Raw genomic sequence first — 8,147 nt, 5'->3', positions numbered from 1 at the left:
ATCTATCTATCTATCTATCCGTCTATCTATATCATACATATGGATTGGAAATCGTAGTTTCTTTATGTTCTTTACTGTCTTATTGTTTCAATCCTTTTATTACTGTAACGGGTATTCCCTCTAGTCTGACCCACCCAATCTCATATTGGCCCGTGTGGTCTAACCACCACCCATTACATGGTCGTGTCTGGTGGTGCACCTGTAGGCAACAGGACTCCTGAGTCTCCCGCATGATGGTATTCGGGGATTGTCAATCCAGACAGGCAGCTGAGGTAGTGTGTGCGAGTCCTACCTATATCACGTGCAGAGCCTCCACCTCATCAGGATCTATGCGTCCGCAGGGAGAGGGTCCTGATGAGGAACTCCTTCTTGGTGGTGCCTTCCACTGGAGAGTAACTTCACACTCACTCAGTGGGGGTATCTTTGAACAGGGCATCTTTATTGATCTCGTATGGGCAAGCTGCCCTTCACAGCCAGCTGTCTCAGCCGCACATATTGCTTTGCTGTCCCTTTGACAGGTACGCCCTCCCAATGGAGTGGGATCCCCTCTCCCCGTAGGGAGATCACCCCTGTGCCAGGTCCCTGGACACAGTGTGGCTCTTATCAAGTTAGATGTAGAAATGGAGCACTAGTTACTGCACTAGTGGATCCTTCATTCCCAACGCACTCCAACAACTCAGCAACAACCTAACTTTGGGCAGTGCTGTGCCTTATGTACTTCAGGAGCTGTCACAGCTCTGATGTCACTAACTGTGGACTCAGAGCATGTAGCCACTCCCACCCATACATAGGGCACCTCACCAGGGTGTGAGGGCAAACCTCCATGATTACTGCTGGCATCCCTGTAACTTACCAGGTTTACTGCCAGCAGGGGAGACAACTGCAGACCATTTTACATGCATGGCTACAATCTCCCCCTGGTGAATCCCCACCGTCCCGGCTGCGACTTAAATTTGGTGTACCTTTTTCCAGGAAGCACTGTAAAATGGAACACATAATGAATCAAAACAACATTACTGTTTTCATAATTATTAACAGAGTAGCGCTCACTGACCAGCAGAGGGCGCTCAAGGTTAGAAACAGACCTCACTATTCTGTCTACCTAATAATAGTGGCGAGGGTCTGGTTTCTTCACCTCCCTACCTGCCATGTCGGTCACAGTGATGCTATATTCCCGAGGCAAGCCACTCTCGGGTCTATATACAGCCTTGTGCATGTATATCTGCGCCCGATGCTCCATACTCACATTAGCTGAGAGATTCTCTCTTCGGCTCTGCGCCCAGTAATTGTACCCCTTTATTTGATCATGTACAACTCTATGTCTTCTCTGAGCCACCTATCCCTGTGATCCTCTATCTCCTGCATGAGGGGTTCGGGGACATAGGGGTACTCTAGCCCATGTGAGCTTTTGTACTTAGCTACAATGGCCCTTTCTGCTCGACTGGCCCTTATCAGCTTAGTATTGCCTGCTCTCCCTGGTAACACCCATGACAGGGGTTCGTCCGGTTCTGCCGGATCCTCAAGTTTACTGGGACCCAATGGCTCTATTAGCCCTCGACTAATATTGTACCACCGGTCCTGTATGGCTTTCAACCGATCCTCCTCGGTAAATTCTCCCTTGGCCCACCAATAGTCTACCACCCCATTTCGCTCCAAGATGAACCGGGTCCTATCTAGCCAGGCTTCATACCCCTCAAATAAGAGGGCCCACCACTGGGTCTCCTTAATCTCCTCTGGAGCGGACTCCACTGACTCCCCCTCTTCTAGCTCCCCCCAGGATGATACTCCGGATGTCCCAGTAGACCGGGACTGAGATCCTACCCTCGTGGGCCTAATTTCTAAGGTGACACTTACAACACTCAGGCCGTCACTAGACGCGGACACGTCGCAAATACCTCCCCCCCACCGAACCATCATCAGATGTACCACAGTCCAAGCCCCCTTCAGTCCGTTCATCCGACGTGACCCGGGAACCCCCTGACATCCCTAAGCTTGAAGTGGAACCAAAAGAAAAGGTGGCTGGGGCTAGGGCTTTACCTAGGGCCTTGGGTCTAACTAGGGTCGGGGTTTGGGCATAGGGCCGGACAGTGGGTATCCGCGGGGCTACGACCCGCTCTTCACCGCTACCTGGTCCGGTGCCACCGCATGGGCTTTCCGCTTCTCCGGTCTCACTGCTCCTCAGCTTCCGCGTCGATCACCCGCTCCTCATCAACTTAGGCGATCGGCTGACACTGCTCGAATGAAGAGGTGCTGTCATCTCCCCATCAGTTCCGCTCTGGCCACCGGAAACGACGTCTTGACACGCACGTGTCTCGCCGCCATCTTGGGTTGGGTCCCCAAGCGAGACCTCTTCCTCCACCACGACATCCGGCAACGCCTTCTTCCGCTGTGGCACCGCTTGGGCCTTACACCGTCCCTCCTCCGCCATTGCCACCCTCGGAACCTGGTAATAGCAGGGACTTTGCTTACCGTTCCGTGGTGTTGGGGTGGATCTGCCGCCATCGGAACCGCTGATCAACACGGCCGTGGGACTTCACCTCTCGGGCTGCCGCTGCACGGGCGACACTCTGCTCTGCTCACTTCCGACACAGGTGAGTGGCACTTGTTTAATCGTACTGCTGCTGGGGTTCCCCAGTGGTCGGGCCGTCAACGCAGTAGGACTGGCGGTGTCCTCGTCCGAGGAATCCAACTTCGCGTTAGGCCGAGGCATTCCGCTCGGTGATCGACGGTGAGCCCCCTTTTTACCACCGCGTCGGTGGTCGGTTTTCTCGTCTGGCTCGGGTTTGATAGTCGTGCCCTTATCCCCTTTCTCCGGGATCAGCAGACTCCCTCCAGAGCGCACCGGGAAGTTCCGCAGCCAGCATGGCAATATCTCCCGCGGTCTCCACTGCCTGAACCGGCACGAATGTCGGCATTGGCCACAGGTATTGCAGGCCACATTGTGCGCATCGCGCCGTAGAGCTCACAGCACCGCCCGGCAGCCGACACTGCAGGCACAGGCATACCACTGTCTCTATACCCGCTACTCGTAGTATCAGGAAGCCTCCTGAGCCGAGTAGGGATGGGTAGATATCGGTGACCCTTCTTCGGATTTTCAGGCCATAGTCACTAGAGGAGGCACTCTCACTAATGGTCTATTCAGCTCACTGGCTCCTGACAACTGAAGTGCTGGTTTGCCAACCCCTTCCCCAGCTAACTCCATCCGCATCCGCCACAACCGGAAACCACTCCCCCTGGTGGAAATTGGAGGGAGGTTCCTCGATTTAGTCTCATGACCCAGCACAGGGGCTGAGTTAGTCATAGTCCATGGGGGCGCGGCTCCAGCTTTCGCGCCATACTCCCCATCAGGGTGGAGTTTTCCCGTTGGCGCCACTCCTGGCCGACTCTCTGCAAGTTGAGAATTTGCAATATTTTCTGCAACTGGCCCACGCGGTCTCCCAGGGAAGCGGGAACCGCCATCTTGTTTTGAAATGTCACTCTGGTTATCGAATGAGGTAGCTTTTAACTGTTTGTACTTCGAATGACAATCCAGTTCATTATGTTCCTCATAACTCACGACAATGTCCTCTTCACTGTCCACAGGGTAACTACCCCAAGGTCCTAGGCAGGACCAACACGGTGCAATCACAGCTTTCACACCACTCCACAACAGGCTCACAAGTCTCTTCTGTAGCTTGTTCTTCTCCCGCACACATGCCATGTGCGCTCTCTCCTTCGGCCTCCGTCTGCCATATTGGACCTTCCGCACCGCGCGGATCCTCCATTCTTGCGGTCGCCATTCGGCCACTATATATTGGGTTATTGTACATGGAGCTCCTCTCTGCAGGGCAGCTGCCACACCGATACAATAAAAATGCCTTGTGCACCACCTTGTGTACCTAATGTAGATCTGACTCGTGTTTGCACTACCTCAGGCAAGGCTCACTCTTTTTGTGTCTGCTGTATCTCCTTCCTCCTAATCTTTGCTCCCTTCGGTAAGTGGTCTGGAATGGACTAGAGTACTCTGGCTCTTCCATGCAGTACTATGGGCGTCTACTTCCATGCAGTACTATGGGCTAGCCTAGCGCAGACCCTCTCCAGGATTCCTGAACTACGTTACCAGTTTATCCCTTTAGGCGTCCTACCACTAGCACTACCTCAAGGTGACTAGGACAGCTATAGCCCGGCTCCAGCCCCACTATCTCCTTGCAGGATCCCAGGTCGTCCATGCGGTCTGCAGCTCCAGCAGCTCCCCTGACTACCCCTGGCTCCGTCCCACACAGCACAAAGTGGCAGCAGACACTCTCCCTGTTTCCCAGTGTGCCCAGCAAAAGCCTGTCCTGTTGACAGGTATCTCAACAGCGCCTCCAACTGTAACGGGTATTCCCTCTAATCTGACCCACCCAATCTCATATTGGCCCGTGTGGTCTAACCAGCCCCCATTACATGGTCGTGTCTGGTGGTGCACCTGTAGGCAACAGGACTCCTGAGTCTCCCGCATGATGGTATTCAGGGATTGTCAATCCAGACAGGCAGCTGAGGTAGTGTGTGTGAGTCCTACCTATATCACTTGCAGCGCCTCCACCTCATCAGGATCTATGCGTCCGCAGGGAGAGGGTCCTGATGAGGAACTCCTTCTTGGTGGTGCCTTCCACTGGAGAGTAACTTCACACTCACTCAGTGGGGGTATCTTTGAACAGGGCATCTTTATTGATCTCGTATGGGCAAGCTGCCCTTCACAGCCAGCTGTCTCATCCGCAAATATTGCTTTGCTGTCCCTTTGACAGTTACGTCCTCCCAATGGAGTGGGATCCCCTCTCCCCATAGGGAGATCACCCCTGTGCCAGGTCCCTGGACACAGTGTGGCTCTTATCAAGTTTGATGTAGAAATAGACCACTAGTTACTGCACTAGTGGATCCTTCATTCCCAACGCACTCCAACAACTCAGCAACAACCTAACTTTGGGCAGTGCTGTGCCTTATGTACTTCAGGAGCTGTCACAGCTCTGATGTCACTAACTGTGGACTCAGAGCATGTAGTCACTCCCACGCATACATAGGGCACCTCATCAGGGTGTGAGAGCAAACCTCCCTGATTACTGCTGGCATCCCTGTAACTTACCAGGTTTACTGCCAGCAGGGGAGACAACTGCAGACTATTTTACATGCATAGCTACATTACCATTAGTTTTACAAGCCCATTAAATGACATGAGCTTTCATTACTTCTGAAGATTCGGGTATTAGACTCCATGGAGAGCATTATTCTACATTGCACTACAAAAATGTATATAGTATAAAATACTACTGGTAGCAGTGATGATTGATCTTATATGCTCCTTCCCCCAGAGCATAAATACTATACATTCAAGAGGCATTTTATTACATAGATCTGACATGGAGCCATTCATATGTATGGTATATTTTCACTTGTTCCTTTGAGTTCAAGAATTAAGTAGAAATAGCCGTATTAGTCCAGTTGCGATAATGCAGAGTAAATGAATACTTCAGTAGTAGGTGACACCTTTTTTACAAAAGCTGCAAAAGCACCAAACCAACACATTCCTTTATAGAAAGTGGATAATTCATCTTCTGCCTTAGATTGTCATCTTGGTTTTTTTACATCTGTGTTAAACTCCTGACATCTTTGTAACTCATTGTTGCTAACCTGAGGAAGAGGGAGAACTCAGAAATGCTTGTCTTATAATATCAACTGTTAGCCCAAATAAAAAAGCTCTCACCTAATACTGAAGTACTTGTTGACTTCAAGTAATTTCTAGTGGCTCCATATACAATAATATCAGTTCACCAAACGCCACTGGGGAGTCAGACACCAGCTGTTTAATTCCCATCCCTAAATAGAATTCAGATTTCATATTCGCTTTCTATATTTAGATAAATAGTTTTATTTATATTGTATTTATAAAATGTTTTACCAGGAAGTAATACATTGAGAGTTACCTCTCGTTTTCAAGTATGTCCTGGGCATAGTTAAAATGACAAATAGTTAGCACCCATATACTGTACAGCAGAGTATCACCTGTTAGACTGACTGAGACAGTCCGGTTAAAGATGTTATTTTTGCTGTTTTTAAGACTGCTCCGAACAGAATCTTCTTCCTTTTCAACATCTGATTAAGACCTCCTGCTACGTGCCCACCTCAAATAAAATACGGATGTAATAGTCTGCCCTAAGTTGTAGAACATCTAACATGCAGTCTCTTTCATCTTTTAAGACATGGCGAGTGAAAGATTGCTATTTAACATCAGGGATTTTCCTTCACGGCGGTTAGGCTACCCAGGGATGCTGGCTTTCATCATATTTTAGTATAATTTAAAGATGTAATTATGGATGTAAATTTTTTATTTCATGTCATTTGATATCTAGCCAAGCTTTTATAGGTCTTCGTTTAAAATGTATATATTTATTTTGTGCATTTAATTAAATATGCAAACCATATTTATATATACATTCACTTTAAAATATGTATATATAAATCTAGGTAATGTTGATATGCAGTAATGATTGTTTTTGATTTATATACACGTTAGGATAATTATAGGTACTTTACATGCACACACAAAAACGACATTTAAAATGCTTCTTTAAACCCTACTGTACAGTTGGATTAGTGAACATAAATCTTACATCAGGGGAAACAAGTTATTTGAAAACATTGGTAATAATTACTATGAAAAGAAAAAATGCAAACCCGTATCAGATCCTTCCTTTAACTTTTCTGCAAGTGAACACGATTAAAATAAAAATGCATTATTGTTCATTAATTGTGAAAAAATGTAAACAAGGATGCACACATGATGTAGGCCCAAGGTTATTAACTCTATAGTTTATTTGATGTGTTGTCTATTACTAGGTAAAGTGAGGTATGGAATAAAAAAAACACACAGAAATGTGCATTTACCCTTAAATTACAAGCACTTGAGTTAATTGAATAAAAAATATTTCAGTATTATCTCATGTAAATGTACATTCTGGCCGGATGCATAAGAAAAAAAAAAACATAGTACTTTGTAAATCCCCAGTGTTATGAAAACGCAACGGAAAATACTTCCAGTTTGAAGTAATCAGATTGTGAGGGATTTAATCCTATATCCTATTTATAACTGTGCTAGCTATTCAAAATTAAAATGAGCCTTCCATCCATGTAGATCATAAATGGGCATTTATCAGGATTATATGATTTTTTTTCCAATCCATCTGAATATGTAACCTGAATTTGTTTTCTTTCCGTCTCTCTATGTAATTACCATGCAACAATAACAAAAGTGACATGTTTGAAGAACAGATAAAATGCTGTAAATTGGCCAGTAATGGTGATATTTCCTCAGCTTTTGAAAAACCCATTTATTCTCTCTCTCAACAAATCAAGGCATTGTCAGCCACTACTCATCTTGTGGCCAGAGGGGCCCTTCCAATTTCTCTATGTAAGTGAATACAGGAATGCAGATGAAGCCTACTAACTAAGGCTTTCAACTCATGCAGCTGATCTTAGCTTGCTTCAATTTCTAAATCATCCATAATGGGGCCAGGACCTGCAAAGCACTAAAAAGAGCGAGCTGACATGCTGGACAAACTGTTAATTTTTTCCTGAAGAAACCGCTATATTGCACATCTGTCACTGCTGTGCAGACAATTACTCACCAAGTGAAAAAAAAAAAAAAATCTGCTGCTTGTTTCTACTGGGGATGTTAACAGACCTAATGGAGAAATACAAAGGACTTTTTTTTTTTTTTTAAAACAGAAAAATGAAAGCTTTCTCTTGTGTTTTCACATTCTTCACATTTTCAGATCTGTGCTCTCTGCTGATGCCGGCATCTCCAACACATTATAATACAATAGGTCAGGTTTTAGTTAGTCCCTGCTTCAGCACAGGTGGCCCAATCGCTGATCAAGCCACCTGTGCTGAAGCTGGGATATCCCTAAAACCTGACCTGTTGGGGGGGGGGTGGTGTTGAGCACCCTCTGCGATAGAGGGTAATGTGTTGCAGTTCCACTGGAGCAGCAAAAAGGGGTGCAATTTTATAAAACTAGTTCAGCTATTAGACGTAATCATTATGTCATGGAGTCTGGCACTACAGACGTAGAGACTGCATCATGTCAAAGGAAAGCATTCTTCCCACCGGCTTAGACCAAGTCCTGCGTTTCCAT

This window comes from Ascaphus truei, chromosome 4 (assembly GCF_040206685.1).
Source record: "Ascaphus truei isolate aAscTru1 chromosome 4, aAscTru1.hap1, whole genome shotgun sequence".
Lineage (NCBI taxonomy): Eukaryota > Metazoa > Chordata > Amphibia > Anura > Ascaphidae > Ascaphus > Ascaphus truei.
Note: the sequence above shows the minus strand (reverse complement) of the source record.